Source organism: Symphalangus syndactylus, chromosome 5, assembly GCF_028878055.3.
Source record: "Symphalangus syndactylus isolate Jambi chromosome 5, NHGRI_mSymSyn1-v2.1_pri, whole genome shotgun sequence".
Lineage (NCBI taxonomy): Eukaryota > Metazoa > Chordata > Mammalia > Primates > Hylobatidae > Symphalangus > Symphalangus syndactylus.
Genome location: NC_072427.2, coordinates 17,649,804 through 17,668,955, shown reverse-complemented (window position 1 = coordinate 17,668,955; position 19,152 = coordinate 17,649,804). Strand labels below are relative to the sequence as shown.

Here is a 19,152-nt window from a genome sequence, read left to right as displayed (position 1 = left end):
CAGCTTGAGTCCTCCGAAAGTGCTGTGGCTCAACCAGCAGCCTGTGTAGCAGAGAGCACAAGACCTTGGACTTGAACTCAGACCCACCTAAAAGCGCCACCACTTTCTGAGCGTCAGTTTTCACATCTTTGGTTAGGGGCACGTGGGAAGTTGCCATATTTACCTTGTTGGGCTCTTTGGAAAAATTAAATGAAATGTTAATAGATGTTACACAATGGGCTCATAGGAGGGATTCAAAAGCTGCTAGTTCTTTTACTCCTTTTCCCGGAAACAGTATTAAAGAGTACTGTAGAGACACTGGAGAATTTCTGCTCCATATGAGATGTCCTTGGTCTCTCCTGGGGAATTTGAAGACCCAGAGGCTCACAGCTCCCCGTGCGCCTCCCTGCTGCCGCCTTACCTCCCCGTCTCCACCATCCCCTGCCATCCCGGTGTACGCCACCCCCGGAAAAACTTTCAGCCAGCTCCTCGGTGACAGTCTTTCCAAATCGTGGCCGACAGTAGGGGGCTGCACCCTCCTTTGATCGCGTCGTGCCCAGCCTCAGCTGCAGACCCCCGCCGGGCGCCCGGGAGCCCTCTCGGGCCGCGGCGGCCTCAGAGTCCGGGCACTCGGGGATACTCTGAGGGTGCAGCCCTCCCGGGCCCCTCCGACTGCGGAGCTGCCGACTGCAATGCAGACGCGGGCCCTCCAGCCCTTCTCGCGCCGCCTTCCTCCCGCCGGCCCCGGAGCTGCCGGGTCCGCGCCGCCGCGAGGAGCGCTCCTCTCGCGCCCTGAGCGCAGGGCGGCTTCCCCATTGGCGCGCCGGTCCGGAGCCAGGGTCCAGAGCGCTCCAGACGCCTCTGCCTTCCCCTCCCCCTGTCGGCCGCCCCTCGGTCCCCGGGGGTGGGGTTTCCCTTTGCGCTCGCCCCCTCCCGCCCCCCACCCCTTCGCGGGCCCTCCCCTCCCCCGCTCGTCCCTATGTATGTGTCACAGCGCGCCATGCCCGCCTGCCCGCCCACCTACCTCCCCGCCGCTCCAGAGGGGGCTCGCAGAGCTGAGGACGCGCGCAGCGCTGCTCAAGGTCTCTCTCTCTCTCAGCCTCTCAGCACCCTTGCCGGCCGGCATCTGACGCGGGTGCCAGAGTCTCCGGGCACCTTTCAGTGTCCATTCCCTCAGTCAGCCAGGACTCCGCAACCCAGCAGTTGCCGCTGCGGCCACAGCCTGAGGGGATCTGCGGACAGGACGCCGGCAGGAGGAGGGGTGCGCAGCGCCCGCGCAGAGCGTCTCCCTCGCTGCGCAGCGAGACCCGGGCCTCCCTGCCCCAGGAGACCCCAGCTGCCTCGCCAGGTGTATGGGACTGAAGTTCTTGGAGAAGGGAGTCCAACTCTTCAAGGTAACTGTCTCCTTCTCTCCAGAGCGAGGCTCTCCCAGGGCGCCCGGCAAGCCAGGAATGGGGCTGAGGCTGCACGCCCCGGGGCCAGTGCCTGCACTGCCTTGGTCTCCGCCCTGGAGCTATACGTGCCGGGGGTCCCGGACATCCACCGGCTGCGTCCGCGGTGGAGCTGACCAAACTTTTTGGCTGTTGCAGACTCAGTGAATGGGGCAAAGGAACACGTGAGGAGGGGCACTTGTCTCTTAGTCCGCCAGGATGAAGGAACAAGGGAGCCTTTACTCCAAACCCCCATGTGATTTTAAATCTTAGGGTCTGGAAAGACCCATGGTTGACAGAGTAGCAGCTTCAGAGTCAAGGGAATGTGGGTTCAAATCCCCGAGGTGCTACTTTTGAGCTGGAAGATGTGCTTCACCTTCCTGAGCCTTGGCCTGCCCTCTGTCAGCTGAGAAGGAAAAGGCCTTCACGGGGTCTGGAAGAATAAATGAAATCATATGGACAGTATGTCAGGGACACAGCGGGTCCTAAGCCGAGGCTAGATAGTCGATGCCACTTGGCTTACTCCAGGGACCAGAGTGCCTGAAGAGTCTGCCCAGGGGAGAGTGGCAGAACCTAGGACAGAGCTACTGAACTGCCAGCAGGGGAGAGGAGAGCAGTGCCCTGAACACACGGGTGTCCAACCAAGAAGGGGCATTTCTCAAGGAAGAAAGGGGAGGGGAGTTGAGGACACACGACCACGAGCGGTTTTTCCGTCTGTGGGTTCCTCTTCAAACGAAGCCAATGCTGGTGGAACAGGAGCCCTTTCCAACCCTGGGGCTGGGTTGGAGGCTGTCAGTATGTCAACTGAACCACACTCTAGGCAGAGCAAGCTGCGGGGGTGGGGGCTTGTCTCTGGTTGTGAGACAGGATCCAACCCAAACTTTTCCATCATTATCTTCCTTTCAGTCATGAGCTGGGTTCTGACAGGATCCTACTAGGGTTTCACCATGAAGAAGCTGGAGTTCCAGCATGTTGACTGATGTGTAAATTCCAGTTCTGTGGGGGTGGCTGCCAGGAGGAAAATACAAAGCTGAATTGGGTTAGCATGGTGTTTTGGGGTCCTGGGTGCTGCAGTGGGTGGGTGTCTGACAGTTTAGAGGGGACTCTGGACCTTGAAAATTCACCCACCTCGTCTGAAGATGAGGGCAAGTGGACCCAGAAAGGTGCAATGGATTTCTGAAGGTTGAACTGTGACTTACGGGCAACGGCAGAACTAGAATCCAGGTTTTCTGAGGCCATAGTCGGTCGCTCGTCCTGATTTAGGAGTCCAGAAGTCTTGGGTTCTAATCCTGCTGTCTCTTTCTTGTCCTGGGTTGCCATGGACAGGGAGCAATCAGGTTGCTCATGCACACTGGGCAAGGTGGGTTTGGAGGCACTACGAAGATATGGTGTAGGAGTGTTGGCTTGTCAATCACAGGCTCCAGGGAGAAACTGCAGGAAATGGAAAGGCAATGGGGAAGAAAACCCTGAAGCTTGTTGGGGGAGGAAGCATTGAGCGGCAGTGGGGAGGGGAGGTTCTAACTGAAAGAAAGATTGCAGAACAGTAGATCTCCCCAGTTTAAAAAGTTTCAGAAGAAGGAATAGTCCAAAGGAAGAAAATATCTCTTAGAGAGATGCTGGAATTCCACAGGTTACCTTGGGCTGTGTTTAATTTAGAAATATTTATGTGTAGTTTCTAGTGCTGTGCCTGGTATTTTCATTCATTCTCCAATATCTGCTGCGCGCCACCTAGATGCCAGGCCCTGTGCTCAATGCTGGCCCACAGCGGGTACTCAATAAACAGCAGATATGAGATGACCCAAGCAAAGGGCTTAGCGTAGTGCCTGGCACTGGGCAAGTACTCAGTAACTGTTTGATATTATTAATATTACTATTATCATTCTTAATTCTAGTAGTAAATGAATGCTTTTCTTTTTCTAGAATATTCACTGAAAATCATACTTAAATGGGAATATTTTGTTTAATGTTTGGAAGCCCTCCTCACACCCAGGCACACCTCTTGCCCCTGTTCCCCATCTCTCTCACACACACACACCCAACCCCAGGCAGCCACTCACCCCTGCATGCCGAGGCAGAGCATTCTCCTCCTCTTATGCCCTCTCCCCAATTAGAGAGGGAGCTCCAAGAGAGAGCTCACCTCCTGAGACAGTGGGCAAGAGCCAGGAGGGTGGACAGCCTGCATGCAAGGAAGACTGGGATTCAAATTCCAGCTCAGCCACTCACTGGCTACATGGCTTTGATAAGGGTACTGAGCCTCCCAGAGGCTTCATTTCCTCCTCTCTAAAAAGGGGAGAAAATCCTCCAATAAGAGATTTTTGTGAAGATTAAAAGACATAAAGTGGGTGCCTTGTCCAGCTCTCAGCAAGCACCACAAACTTTGATTCCTCTCCTCTAACAGCTCCTAAGCCCCCTTGTGGGTCACAAACCCCAAGTTATGGATAGCAAAAATTTCAAATATTTTCTCTTGGTAAGAGATTGTGTGTCCTAACTTTTTGCTGTGATTTTTTTTTTTTTTTTTTGAGATGGGAGTCTCGCTCTGTCATCCAGGCTAGAGTGCAGTGGCCCAATCTCGGCTCACTGCAACCTCCACCTCCCAGGTTCAAGTGATTCTTGTGCCTCAGCCTCCCGAGTAGCTGGGGTTACGTGTGCACCACCATGCCTGGCTAATTTTTGTATTTTTAGTAGAGACAGGATTTCACCATGTTGGCCAGGCTGGTCTCGAGCTTCTGACCTCAGGTGATCGCCTGCCTCAGCCTCCCAAAATGCTGGGATTACAGGCGTAAGCCACCATGCCCGGCCAGTGAATTTCTTTTTAACGATGCCTTCTAGAACTGGGTTCCTCCCAAGGCCCTTCTTATTGGGCCCTTAGGAGGACCTCAGCTGAGCCAAAGGAAACCCATGAGACCCTGCCTAGAGTCCCACTTTGAGTCTGTCTGCAGGGATGTCTAGCACCAGATTTGTCCAACTGCAGGTTGTGAAATCAATTTAGCGGGGTTCTTAATAAAATAGGAAATACTAGATAATCTCATAGTGCCTCCTATGTAGCAAAGGTAAGTATTGTTTCTGGAAACTTTTGTTTCTGTTATATATTTTGAAGCCCTCTGTAAGGGTATGTGTGTTTATAATATAAATGTGTATATGCAAATATATACAAAGTTGATATTTGCATATATATATATATATATATTTTTTTTTACTCTATTGGTCCCAATGATGTTTCTGTCTCAGAAATTCCAGCATTGTGGCCCTAGGTGGTAGGTGCTGGGGCACCCTTGCTGCCACTGCACCAAGTGTTGGGGAGTGAAGGCAGCTGAGGTGGAAGCTGGAGTTGGGGAAATGCAAGTTCAAGGAAGAGGACCCAGAGTCAGACAGGAAGCAGGGCATGGAGGACAGGTCTGCTTATAAGTAGAGCAGGGGAGGGGACAGGCCAGCAGCTGCCCTGGGAAAGGGGACCGGGAGCAGATCTTGGGAACAGGAGCCTTCCTCTCCTGCTGTCACGGCCTGGCCTCGTGGCCATGCTTCATGTCCTGATGGCTACGCTGCCGCCCTGATAACTTAAAGGAAGCCCCTTCAATAGGATGAAGGGCCTGTTTCTGTGACAGCTACTTTGGGAGTGGCTGCTCCCCTTCCCCCAGATCCAACAGGACACAGCCATCCCTGCGAGGGAGTCTGGGCCCCTGGGCACAGTTGAAGAAGGGCCACTGGGAGGCCAGCAGAACAAGGGGAGGGCTGGAGAAGGAGCGGGAGTGCAGACGAGAGGAGGACCAGAGAGGGGGAATTTGTAGGGAAAACGGTAAAACGGTTTCTTTTTTCAAAAGTTGAATCCAGGGCAAGAACGGAAACGGTGGAGTTTACTTTTAAAAACTCAGAGCCTCCTTGTAAGTGGTGGAGTGTGTGTGTGTGTGTGTGTGCATGCACACTGGGAGGGCGGGCCCTGCGGGCTGGCTAGGCCTGTGAGAGGTGACTTCTCTCCCTCTCAATGGCCTTACAGTGTATCCTAAAGAAGCTTTTTGTTAAACTCATGAATAGGTAGATTTGGGGTGTGTGATGCTGGGCATCACGATTTGGATATTTGGTTACCTTTGAGGTTACGTGTTTTTCCTTTTAAGATACACACTCAAAAAAGGAGCCACCTCTTCTGTGTAGGTCATTATTTTGATGTATGTGGGGGTGGGGGTGCCTGTCTCTCTGTAATTGATTTGACTTGAGGGGTGAGGGTAAGAAGGAGAAACACAGGACATGGCAGATCTGCAATGCCTGACCTGGGAGACAGCCTCCCTCAGCTCCCTGGTCTCTGGCAGTCCCCAGATCACAGATACCCAGGGCCTTCCAGGCCTGTGATGGTCCTCATTTAAGAGATTGCAAAAGGGACCCAGGCCCAAAGAGGGGAAGGATATGCCCCAGGCTGCTGCCCCAGAGCAGGTTGGTAAGAATCTGGACAGGGATCTAGACCTTCAGGCTCTCATCACAGAATATGTCGTGTTCCCAGAGATCATTCATTCATTCATTCTTCTTTCAGCAGCACTTGCTACATGCCAGGCACTGTGCTAGGCATGGATAACACAGCAGTGAATAAATCAACTCACTCTTCCTGCCCTCCACCTACTTACAGTCTAATGGGGAAGACAGGCTGTAACCAACCTGAACCTGACCCCTCATTTCTATACAGCAGTGGCTGTCATCTGGGGGCTATTTTGCCCCCCTTCCCCAGGGAACATTTGGCCATGTCTGGAGACATTTTTTGTTGTCACCACTGGAGAGTGAGGTGCTTGCTGCTAGCGTCTCATGGATAGAGCCAGGGGTGCTGTGAAACATCTTACAGTGTACAGCACAGCCCCCGCCCACATACATGCACAATAGAGAATTATCTGGCCCAAAATGTCAATAGTCCCAAGGCTGAGACACCCTGCTGCAGACCTTCATGTAGTTCGTGGGCCAGGCCATGCGCAACTGTGCATGGCAACTGGAAAAGAGGGGATAGGACAAGAAGGAGAGTTAGGTAGGCAGTGCAGAGGAGACAATAAATGAAAAGGAAAAGAAAAGTCCGAGCCCCCGTGGTAAATTAGAAAAAATGTGGGCTTTGGTGGCCCAGACTGAGGTTGAAATCCTAGCTGTATCCCCTTGGGTAAGTCAGTTATCCTCTCTGAGCCTCACTGCATTTCTGTTTCCATGAGATGGACTCATGGTACTGTTGTGAAGGTTTGAAAGCAAATAAAGGACCTGGCACAAATTAGACATACAATAAAATGGCAACTGTTATTAGTATATTTGAAGCTTTTAAAGTCCCCACTATGGAAAATTACAGCATCCACACATGTGATCAGGAAGCCAAAGAAGGTTGCTGTTTGGGGCAGGGTTGCCATAGTATTCCCTCTGCTTGGGGAAGGGGCAGCGGGTGGTGTGAGCATCTCCCTCCAGTGTGTGTGGTGGGAAGAGCACTGCACTTGGAGTCACGTGGATGGGGCACTGATGGCCATATGACCAAGGGGAAACTGCTTCACCTCTCAGCCTCAGGTTCTTTATAACACGGAGATGCTAAGCCTGCCCTCATGGGCCAAGATCCAGTGAGGACCTCCTATCTGTGAAGGAGGCTTGTGGGGGTGCCTTGAAGCCAGTGCAGGCACCTTTGGTGTCTGATGTGCCCTGTCCCTAACCCAGAGCCAGGTACATACAACAGACTAGTTGAATGAACCATAGTACTATAAATTCCTTTCAGTTCTTGACAAAGAGAGCACCAACAATACCCAGATGGGCAATCCTTCACTTTGTCACTCCTCCATCCTTTGCAAGATGCAGAGACCTCTGGTTCCCAGAATGTGCTGCATCAGGTTGCAGCACAAGGCAGCTGCATCCTCCAGAGAGCACTGCAGATACAGCAGCTGCACTGTGACAGCCCCAAAGGGGCATCCCCATGGGGAGTGGGAGGTAGAGGGGTGGGGTTCTCCAGAGCTGAGGTGAGCCCAGCTACCGAAAAGAGGACCAAGTGAGGATCAGGACCCCAGAAATTTATCTCAATGCAGACATGTCATTGAATACCTCCACTTTCCTATCTGTAAAATGGAGTGGAAGTCATGATAAAGTAAGGCCTAACTAAAAGCCACTAGCCAAAGGGGTGGATTTGGGTAAACTGTCAAGCTTTCCTGAGCTTCTATTTTACAGAGTCATAAAACACTGGAGCAGAAAGGGATTTATGGGTCACCACACCATCTTCTTCATTATGCAGAGGGGGAGGCTGAGTCCCAGAGAGAGGAGGGCACTTGGATGGGGGTTCACAGGCTGCTCTTGCACCCAGGCTTCTGAGGCTCCTCCCTTCACACCACGCAAGTCCCATTCCAGCCAGTAAAGGGAAGCGTCAGATCACAGCAACGCTGTGACATCCAATCAGAACCCAACTCTAAACAGATTTGGTCCTTGGGTTACCCATTGTCCACCCTTGGGATACCTTCTAGCTCTGTCCCTTCATGTCCTCGCTGTTTCCAGGGCTGATTTGGGGGAAAAAAAAAAAAAGAACCTCTAGAAGAGAAATGTGTAAGGCAAGTCAGAGCTCAGCCTCCCATCTCCCTCTGAGAACCTGGCCTCCTCACCTCAGCCGCCACCTCGGGCCCTGTGTAGGGGATTTTTCCCAGCAAAGTCTGGACCCTTGGCCTGACCCTCCCCTCACTCCTTCCCTCCCCAAGCAGATGCTCCCTATCTCCCCTCCAGCCCATCTCACTTTGACCTGCATATCCAGATGGCTCAGGGGAAACCTGGGTTCTAGGATGACTCAGGCAGGAATGTAGTAAATGTTTTTCAACGTCACAAGACACTGAAAAGGAGGCCTGGAGGTGTCATTAGAGTTAGCCTTCAGTCCCTAAAATTAGCTGCATCTGAGGAGCTTTTCAAAAATACGGGTGGCTGAAGCCCTAATGTGCTCCAAGAGATTCTGCTTCAGTGAGATGGGGGCTTGGGGGCGGGGAATCTGTGGGTTTCAAAATTGCCCCAGGTGATTCCATTGTGGTCTAGTTTGTCAGCTCCTAGTTCAAAGCCCAAAACAGTTCCTCAGAGTGTATTGGGTTCTAAGCTCTTCTCTCTAGCCCTGGCTCTTGGGCCACTTGCTCTCTCCCTTCCCCAAGGGCAGAAGAACTGCAGCCACTGCCCCCAGTTTGTCCTTTGGGGGAGTGAGAAGGTCATGGCCAGCTTCTCCTGTCTCCACTTCCCTGCCTGAGACAGGGGCCCTTCCTCCCTTGGTTCTGCAAGGTGGTTTCTACAGAACACGCCTTCCAAGGCCAGCAACAGGCTTTGTAGGTGAAAAGGATCTCATCCCTCAGAGAAAGTCAAGGGTGAACAAAATTAACCCTAGTTAATTTTGGGTCTCTTCCCTGCAGGGCTTCTCAATATGCTGCTGGACCTTGGAAATCACCAAGTTTTTCAAACTGAATTTGACCATGAAGCTTTTTTTTCCTACAGCAGATGGAGGGACTTGAGCCTAAAAAGATGCTAATCTAGGCACTGGCCCAGGTTGAGCCTGCAGCAGGAATACAGCAGCTGCACCCAGGCCAAGGGGCAAGGGGAGACCCCACCAGGTAGGGCTTAAAATCCTAAATCTCAAATGAAGTCACTGACCCAGCAAGCACTCTCCAAGCCCCACATCTCACATCTGTAGCCTTCCCTCTAAAGGCTGGCCATGCTGGGTACTCATTTTCTTCCTTTTTCTCTGGATTAGAAGAAAACAATGAGGTGGAGCATTCAGTGGAGTTCACTGTGGGGTGGGGTGGGGCTCTGACCCCTCAGTGGATTCCTGCCTCTCCACTTGTTCTCTATCCAAACCTGGCCACCTGCCTCCCCTATGTGAGCTGAGAGCCTAACCCTCTGTTGTTCCCTGGCCTGTTGGGTGACTCCAGTGGGTGCCAGTCCCCTGGAAGACTTGGACTAGCGCCAATGGGGGTGAACAGCAGCCCCTGGAGCTGAGTAAAGAGGTGCCCTGCTTGGATGCTTGTCTCTGTCGCCTAACTTCACTGCCCCAACCATGGGCATCACCCCCACCCCAGACTAATGTGACCCAGCCAGGTGCTTTGTTCTCCCCCATCCCCAGGCTCTCTATTCCCCCTAAAGCAGCCTTGTTCTGAGATGCCCACTTGTTTCCTAAACGCAACCCATGTGGGTCTCTGTTGTGACTTGTTAATGTTTTGACAGAGGGTCACCTGGTGTGGGAGACCTGATTGCTTAGATTGCCTTCACACCCACTCCTGAGCGGGAGGAGGGTTAGGAGTGGGGATGGCTTCATTAGCGAAGGAGGAGCCTGGCACTGGGGTTAGCACCTCGGCCTCCTGCCTCCCCATCTAGGCCCTCCCCATCTGCCCTCCTCTCTGGATCTGCCTTCTCAGTGACCCAGGGACTCCTGGGTTTGCACACAGCAGGATCAGCAAGCCTTATATACACCAGATGAGGCCCTGATGCTTCAGTGGTTGGAAAACAGGACTCCTACCCCCTCCTAAGTCACTGCAAGTACTGTATGGAATGACTCGCCCTTAGATGCACGCAGCAATTGATCAAGGTTGTTTGCATATTTCTTCTCAGCCCGCTGGGGATTGCAGAGGCATTTAGAAGACCTTAGAGATGGTCCTGTCTCACTTAAAATCAAGCCCAATCCCTAGCCTTGGCCCACAGGCCCCCAAGCTGGCTGGTATCACCTCCTCCTCACATCACTGTCCCCTACCCCACCGCCCTGCAGCCCCTGGCCTCCCACTTCCTTCAAGACTTTTGCCCTCTCGGTCCCCCTGCCCAGGTGCTCTTCCCACAGAGCTTTGCGTGGCTGGTTCATTCTGGTCATGCAAGTTCAAATGTCACCTCTTCTTGGGAAGCTTTTTTTTTTTTTTTTTTTTTTTGCCCATCCAATTTAAGGAAAACAAACACCCCCACTCCCATCCCTTGCATTTTTCTTTAACTTCTCATTATCTAGAAATTCTGGCTGGTCAGTCCACTCATTTTACCACCAAGGGGAGTGAGAAGGTCATGACCAGCTTCTCCTGTCTCCACTTCCCTGCCTGAGACGGGGGCCCTTCTTCCCTTGCTTCTCCAAGGTAGTTTCTATAGAATACGCCTTCCAAGGCCAGCAACAGGCTTTGTAGGTGAAAAGGATCTCATCCCTCAGAGAAAGTCAATGTTGAACAAAATTAACCCTAGTTAATTTTGGGTCCCTTCTTAATATGCTGATGGACCTTGGAAATCTCCATGCAGCAAAAGCTGCATGGGACGTGAGCCCCATCTGTCTTGGTCACTCTGTGTCTCCAGCACCTAGGAAATGCTTGGCACACAGTAGGTGCTCAGAAAAAGTTTGTTGGCTGGACAAACAACTTCAGAGCTTTTCAAATCATGCTTCAGAGTCTGCGGGGGTCAGTCCATGATACCCCATGGGGGCTAGAGAGGTAGGTCAAAAGGGGCACAGCCAGATTCTGTTAGAACATCTCCAGTTTTCTGTCTTTTGAAAGCCACTGATCTGTTGCACTCTGCTCTTGTCATAGACAGGAAATCTGGGACTCAGAAAAGAATATGTCTTTACTCTGGCCATGGCTCAGGGACTCGGCACAGTCAGAATGGCCACCACCTGGGCCAGCTCATGTTCTGCTACCAGTGACCCAACTGAGGAGAGGGATGGCCACTTCCATATGCCAACCCCACATCTCCCCAGCTTCTCTCAGTAGTTCATGATGACTCAAACATAGTCAGGGAGGAGCTGCTTTTAGGAATAAATGTATATTTTTAGGTGCTACCACCTTTGGGGTCTTATCACTACTGGGCTACCCAGCATGTGCCAGGGCCATCTTTCACCTCATTTCCTTTACATCTTTTGAGCCGCAGGGTCCTAGCACCTCTGTGCCACAGTAGGAAGCAGGTCGGGCACTGGGGCTAGGATGGAGAATAAGATGTGGTCTCCCTGGCTACTCAGGCTTCATGACTTTGTAGATCTCAGTGAGCACCTCTTCTCAGTCATTGGGGTCCACACTGAATATCTGTCACCTCACCTCCAGACTCATCTGCTTCTGTCCTCTCCAGCTCCATGCCCTGGGGGCCTGCCCTGACCCTCCAGCTCCCTCTGGTCTTTCCTCAGTTGTGATGGTGACTCTGGCACATTGGTACCTACATTTTTATTCCCAGTTCCCTTCCTGATGACATCTAGTGCTTAGACTCACAAAAGAATCCATTCAGCCATTGTCTTCCAGGAGTGGATGGGATAGAAGGGCTCCAAGCTAACCAAAGTGACTTCATCAGCAGCCACCTCATTAGCAGTGTGACCTTGACAGAGTTGATTAGTCTTGCTGTGCCTCGTTTTCCTCATCTGTGAATTGGGTATAATGACTCCCTCCCAATAAATTTGTTGGTAGGGTAAAATGAGATAATATAGCTAAACCACAGTACCTCCCACAGAGCAAGGGCTCTCAAAAGAGTAACTGCTGTAAATTGTGAATATTCCCAGACCCATTCCTGGTATCTCTGAACCTGAATTTTTGGATGATCATGACTGCCTCCTCTTGCCCAGACAAGTTTCTCAGCTGCTTTTCTGCCTACTTATGCTCTTAAGATAGTCTTACCATCCTGGAGCAGAAAGAGGCCTCAGGAATGCAAGAAGAGCCACATGCTATCTGCCACCCTGAAGCTAGCTGAGGGACAAGGCAGATGATGAAAGCCAGGGCTGGCTCCTGATAGGCCTGGGAAGTGCAGCAGGTTCTGTTGTACACAGGGCTCCCACAATGCATCACTCCAGAGGGCGCCATTCCATCATGGTCCATGGGAATAGCGACTCCTCGAGTTGTGCCAGTGTGCAGCCTTTGCAATTGATTGTACCTGACTCCTCCTTCAACCATTCTCTGGGACTGCGCTACAGATGTTGCACAAAGGCTGGATCAACAAGAATTCCTCTTCAGGTGTCATAGCTGCTAGCCAGCATGTCCATGCTATCAGGAGGCTTGTGGGGCAGGAGGTGCTGGTATGGGGCTGGGGGCTGCCTCCGGCCCTACCGAACTCTGCCTCCATCCCCTGTCCTCCTCTCCTGGATCTAGGGAGTGGGGAATCCTAAATGTACCAGAAGAACCTTCGGTGGTTCTCAGCCAGTTAAGGTGGCTGAACCGACTCAGTTCTACCTGTAGCTGAAACTGGTTTTTCTTGTCCTGTGTGGACCCCAGAAAAAAAAAAAAAAAAAAAAAAAAAAAAGGTGCTCTGAGTCCAGACAGGACAGAAATCCGGAAAAAACATTCACTTCTTGGTTTTTCCTTAATAAAAGGGAGGATCTGGAATATGGTTCTCCCCTCTCCTGGTTCCGCTCGAAATAGAGAGCCCACATTGTGTATCAGTGGGAATGGAAGGGGAGGTCATGTGGTTGCTTGAGGGTCAGGAACCCAGGCCAAGAAAGCCACAAGGATTGGATTCCAAGTAGAAGGGCGAGACCAGGCGCAGTGGCTCATGCCTGTAATCCCAGCACTTTGGGAGGCCGAGGTGGGAGGATCACTTGAGGTCAGAAGTTTGAGACCAGCTTGGGCAACATGGTGAAACCTTGTCTCTACTAAAAATATAAAAATTAGCCGGGTGAGGCAGCAGGCACCTGTAATCCCAGCTACTTGGGAGACTGAGGTACGAGAATTGCTTGAACCCAGGAGGCGGAGGTTGCAGTGAACTGAGATCATGCCTCTGCACTCCAGCCTGGGTGACAGAGCGAGACTCCATCTCAAGAAAAAAAAAAAAAAAAAAAAAAAAGTAGAAGTGCAGAAGAGAAAGATCTAAAAAAAAAAAAACAACAACAACAACAACAAAAAACTATCAAGAACAATTTCAAAGACATGAAATGTTCTGCACTTATTTAAAAAAAAAAAAAAAGACAGAAGGAGCCATTGAGATCAGACATAGGAAATAGTTTTCCTGAGAAATCTAAGCGACCCTGAGGTTGACTACCAAGTAAGATTGGGGACTCTTGTTTATAAAGAAGTTTCTAGATTAGTAGTAGTAGTATAATAAAAAGTTACCCTTTGTATTCATTTCCTAGGCCTGCCATAACAAAGTACCACAAACTGAGTGGCTTAAAACAATAGACATTTATAGTCTCACAGTCTTGGAGGCCAGAAGTCTGAAATCAAGCCATTGGCAGGGCCATGCTCCCTCTGAAACCTGTGGGAAATCCTTCCTTGCCCCTTCCTGGCTTCTGGTGGTGGCCGTCAATCTTTGGTGTTGGCTTGCAGCTGCATCACTCCCATCTGTCCACTGCATCACTCCCATCACTCCACTGTCACTTGGTGATCTCCCTGTGTGTCTGTGTTTCCACAAGGACATCTTCCCCTCCAATAAGGACACCAGCTATATTGGACTAAGGGCCCATCCTAACAACCTCATCTTAACTTGATTACATCTGCAAAGACCCTGTTTCCAAATAAGGTCACATTCACAGGCAATGGGGTTTCGGGCTTAGACATAAGGTATCTTTTTTTGGTGGGAGGGACTCAGTTCAACATATAACACCCTTTATTGACTTGCTGTCAATGTATTTAGACCTGTGCTTCATCAAAGGGATTTAAGGGAAGTCATTCTCTTGGGGGAGATGGATTAAACAAATGATGTACTCTCCCATCAGTCAGTGCTTTTATGCTAACTAGAGACTGGGCAGGTTGAGTAGAAAGGGTATGAATGCCATTGTATGATCTGAGCTGAAATCTGGTGTGCACATGCTTCACACTGAAGCAGCAGAAAGCTCTATGAAGTAGGTCTAATTATTCCCATTTTATAGATAACAACACTGAGACATAGCTGGTAAGTGGTAGGGCCAGAACTTGAACTCATGACTGTCTGATTCCAAAGTTCATGGTTGCCTGGCTGTTCCATGCATTATACTTAGAGAAAAGGCAAATTTCTCAGTCTTTACTCACATACCCTGTATCTACCATGAGAAAAAGAAGCAAAGAGGCCTGTTACCCAGAATGGGCCCCATGGATCAAGGTATGTGTGTAAGGTCCTATTTATTTCAACACACCATGCCCAAGAACTTCATGTGGATTCCTTCAGCTCAGAGTCACAGCCACCTTCAGGAGACAGAGGCCGTGAGCTAGAAAAACTTTGAGCCCCAAATCTGTTGAACACATTAACAGAAGAAAATTCTGTTTCCCAATATCTGATTCTCAAGAGTTTTAACACACCAGGAGCCTACTCCTTCCCCCACTGAGACTTTCCTTCCCCTTCTATCCCCAGTTGGCTGCCATCTTGGTCACTGGGGAGCCCTTTGGCTTTACATAAAACTCCTACTCTCCTAATGACCTTCCAAGGCTGGAATCTATTTTCTCCTGTGATTGTCTTGAATGTACTTTTGTTTTTGTTTTTCTTTTTGTCTTTGAGACAGGGCCTTGATTTGTCGCCCAGGCTGGAGTGCAGTGGTGCGATCTTGGCTCACTGCAACCTCTGCCTCCCGGGTTCAAGCAATTCTTCTGCTTTGGCCTCCCTAGTAGCTGTGACTACAGGCGTGTGCCACCACGCCTGGCTAATTTTTTTGTATTTTTAGTAGAGATAGGGTTTCACTGTGTTAGCCAGGATGGTCTTGCTCTCCTGACCTCATGATCTGCCCACCTTGGCCTCCCAAAGTGCTGGGATTACAGGCATGAGCCACTGTGCCTGGCCAAATGTAGATTTTTTTTAAGGATATAAAATTCACTTTATTTTTAGAGACAGTTTTCCTTTAAAAATAGTAAAGGACATCATCGAAAATTTAGGAAATATAAAGGTTCAAGATAGAAAAAAGAAAAAATTGGCCAGGAACAGTGGCTCACGCCTGTAATCCCAGGACTTTGGGAAGCCAAAGCAAGCAGATCACTTGAGCTCAGGAGTTCAAGACCAGCCTGAGAAACACCATGCCCATGAACTTCATATGGATTCCTTCAGCTCAGAGTCACAGCCACCTTCAGGAGACAGAGGCCGTGAACTAGAAAAACTTTGAGCCCCAAATCTGTTGAACACATTAACAGAAGAAAATTCTGTTTCCCAATATCTGATTCTCAAGAGTTTTAACACACTCAGGAGTTCAAGTTTGTAGAAACCCTGACTCTACAAAAAATACAAAAATTAGCCAGGCATAGTGGTACATGCCTCTAGTCCCAGCTATTCAGGAGGCTGAGATGGGAGGATTGCTTGAGCCTGGGAGGCGGAGGTCGCAGTGAGCCCAGATCACGCCACTGCACTCCAGACTGTGCAACAGAGTGAGACTCTTAGAAAAAAAAGAAAAAATAAAAATATACCATAGACTTACCACCGAAAGATAACCAGAGTTAAATTTCTGTCTGTCTTTCCTGTCTTTTTCCCATTGAATAGATACACAGAAAAATAGAATGGAATTGTATTCTATGTGTTATTTTGCAGTTTACTTTTTGTGCTTAATGATATAGCAGGAGCATGTTTCCAAGTCAGTAAACAGTTTTCCTTACTTGACTATTCTATGTGCCAGGCTCTGTACCAGACACAAGAAGGGATAGAAAAGGAGGGATAGAAGTTTTCTCTGCTGTCAGGGAGCCCACAGTCTAGGCAGGAGAGAGGCATGTCTGCAATGAAAAGTACTTGTCAGTAGAATGCAAAGAGCCCTAGTTCTTTGCCCCAGCACTGCATCTGATAACACAACTGTGAGTGCATTCTTCCATCAGGGAAAATCTGCACAGTTGCTCCCACCAAGTCTGAATGGATTTGAGGTTCAGCTGCAATGCAGTGCTGTGCCATTGGGAGAAAGAATACTTTAGTGAGAAATTCCGCAGGTTCTCCTCCTGGTAGGTATGTGTCCTCAGTGAGACAGAGACAAGAGACCCAAATTTGCCATTCCCAGAGTTGGCCCCAGTTCCCTTGTTTCTCTTATGGTGTGAGCATCTTGAGGCACCAAGCATGTATCTGGTGTTTGATGATATTTATTTCTCATACGACATGGCCGTCATAGCAAGCCAATTAATTTATTTGCCACTCAAATACACAATAGTCTAACTCAGCAATGGAAGACAGATGGTTGTGTTGGACTCATTGGAAGATAACGGGGGGTCTCCAATATGGTGCCTTCCTCTGAGATTTTCAAGGGGAATTTTGATCGTGTCTGGTTTCTGACTTGTGTGGAGCTTTAGGGGCCAACCCATGAAGAGATTCAGTTTGGCATGGTGAAAAGCATTCTGGAGATGGATGATGATAATGGTTGCATAACAATGTGAATACGTGATGCCACTAAACTGTACATTTTTAGAAGATTAAGATGATAAATTTTATGTTATGTATATTTTACCACAATTTAGGAGAAAACATAATTTTTTTAAAGTAAGGAAAGGTAGCTTCCTAGTGAGGATAATGTCATTGGAGAAACCCTGACTGGAAGGAACTGAGAGGCAGCAGACAGCATGAGTCCCTAGAAGGCACTTTTGCGAGGGCAGCTTCTCTGGCATCCTGTTGGGAGGCTATTAAGCACTATAATCCTGACAGCCTTGCAGGGGACAGTCACACAGCCAGTACAGGCTGGCAGAGAACTGGGGACATGCCAGAGACAGCTGGAAAGGAAGGAAACAAAGGGTCAGGGGGCAACATCAAGTCAAGGTTTTGTGGCTCTTCAGTGACTGCTCTGGGACAGGTAGGCTGTCAGAGGGAGGTCTGTGAGGGGCTCAGAGAGCAAGTCTCTGCTCTTCTGGGGTTGGAGGCCTTATTCTGCAGCCCTGAGGTACCTTAGTTCTTTGTGTCAAATTTGATGCTGAACTCACTCCATGTGTAGAACCCTTCTGTAGCAGGCACTGAGCAAATGTCTGTTAATTGAATCCATGATTTAAATAAATCTGGGGTTGGCTGGCTTCATTGACTCATGCCTGTAATCCCAACACTTTGGAAGGTTGAGGTGGGGGGATTGCTTGAAGCCAGAAGTTTGAGAGCAGCCTGGGCAACATAGTGAGACTCTCGTCTCTACAAAAAAAAAAAAAAAAATAGCTTGGCATGGTGGCTCACACCTGTAGTTCCAGTTACTCAGGAGGCTGAGACAGGAGGATCGCTTGAACCCAGGAATTGGAGGCTGCAGTGAGCTATGATCTCGCCACTGCACTCCAGCCTGGGTGACAGAGCAAGACCCTGTCTCTAAAAAACATTTTTTTAATTAAAAACATTAATCTTGGGGCACAGTTGTCAAAGGCCCTTTGAGGACTAGAATAAACCTCCAAGGGGTACTATCTTCAGCCCCTAGCATCATTCCTGGCACACACATGGGAAGCAGGGAACTAGTTGAGAGCCCAGCTTTTGGAGTCAGACCAATCTGGGCTTGAATCCTGGCTCTACCACTCACTGGCTGAGGGAGATAAGTTATTTACCCCATCTGAGCCTCTGTCCCCTTGGTTCTGAAACAGGACTAATCACACTGTGCCCCTCCCAGGACTATTGTGAGCATTAAACGAGATGAGGCTTATGTTCAAAATGCTGCTGGGCACCATGCCTGGCATGGACTCAAGCCTGGATACGTGCAACTTTTAGAGGACGTAGTTATGATAGGTGCTCACAGATGAGGTATAGACCCAAGGATGAATAAAACCCACTGTATGCTCCTCCAAGTCAGTCTCCTTGCAGAGGCAGACAGGTGCTACAGGCAGCACGTGCTCCTGCTGTGATTGAGGAGGGCAAACTGGATCATAATGGGAACATGATGGGGGACTTCGTGGAGGCGGGGCCCACCACCAAAGATCGCGAGGACTGTAGTTTCTCCCTGATACATACCTGAGTCATTCCTTGAAACCCTGAGAGCCTCTCCATCACCTACAGAATAAAGTCAATTTCTATAGCCCAATCATGGAGGCCTCTTCAGAATCTGGCCCCACTTTGTTTCTAACTTTATTTGATGCTATACCACTTGGACCTGCTCCTTTCTCACTGCCTTGTGTGTTCAGTCTTACTCTTAGAAGGCCCTTTCCCCACCTCTACATGTCCATATTGTACCTGTCCATCAAGGCTCAACTCAAATCCTACCTCTTCTTTGAAGCTCTCCCAGATCTCCCAAATCAGATGATGCAGATTCTGCATCCTCTCAACTCCCAGAGCCCGCTTTCTCTGCCTCTCATTGAGAGGGGCTCTCCTTGTATTGTAGGATTTTTTTTGAGATAAGGTTTTTCTCCATGCCCAGGCTGGGGTGAAGTGGTTGCATTAGTCCATTCTCATGCTGCTAATAAAGACATACCCGAGACTGGGTAATTTATAAAGGAAAGAGGTTTAATTGACTTACAGTTTAGCATGGCTGGGAAGGCCCCAGGAAGCGTACAATCATGATGGAAGGGGAAGCAAACACATCCTTCTTCACATGATGGCAGGAAGGAGAAATGCCGAGCAAAGGGGGAAAAGCCCCTTATAAAACTATCAGACTTCATGAGAACTCATCACTATCAAGAGAACAACATGAGGGTAATCACCCCCATGATTCAATTACCTCCCACTGGGTCCCTCCCATAATATATGGGAATTATGGGAACTACAATTGAAAATGAGATTTGGGTGGAGACACAGCCAAACTATATCTGTGGCACAACCAGGGTTCACTGCAGCCTTGACCTCCCAGGCTCATGTGATCCTCCTACCTCAGCCTCCCAAGTAGCTGGAACCACAGTTGCATACCACCATGGCTGGCTAATGTCGTAGAGACAGGGGGAAGGGTTGGGGGATGGGGGGGTGGTCTCCCTATGTTGTCCAGGCTGGTCTCGAACTCCTGGGCTAAAGCAATCCTCTGGCTTTGGCCTCCCAATATTGTAGG

General features: G+C 49.7%; 1 protein-coding gene across 2 annotated transcripts in view; it reads left to right on the top strand.

The window, feature by feature from the left end:
- The first annotated feature begins 1,026 nt into the window (after positions 1-1,026).
- The window catches only part of ACAN (aggrecan), a 70,861-nt gene continuing 52,735 nt past the window's right edge, over positions 1,027-19,152 (top strand). The window contains exon 1 of one of the 2 annotated variants that reach the window (XM_063638570.1): positions 1,027-1,373. The gene's annotated coding sequence lies outside the window, so the exon portion shown is untranslated. The remainder of the gene's footprint in view (positions 1,374-19,152) is intronic. The other variant, XM_055277287.2, reaches the window with a different exon arrangement.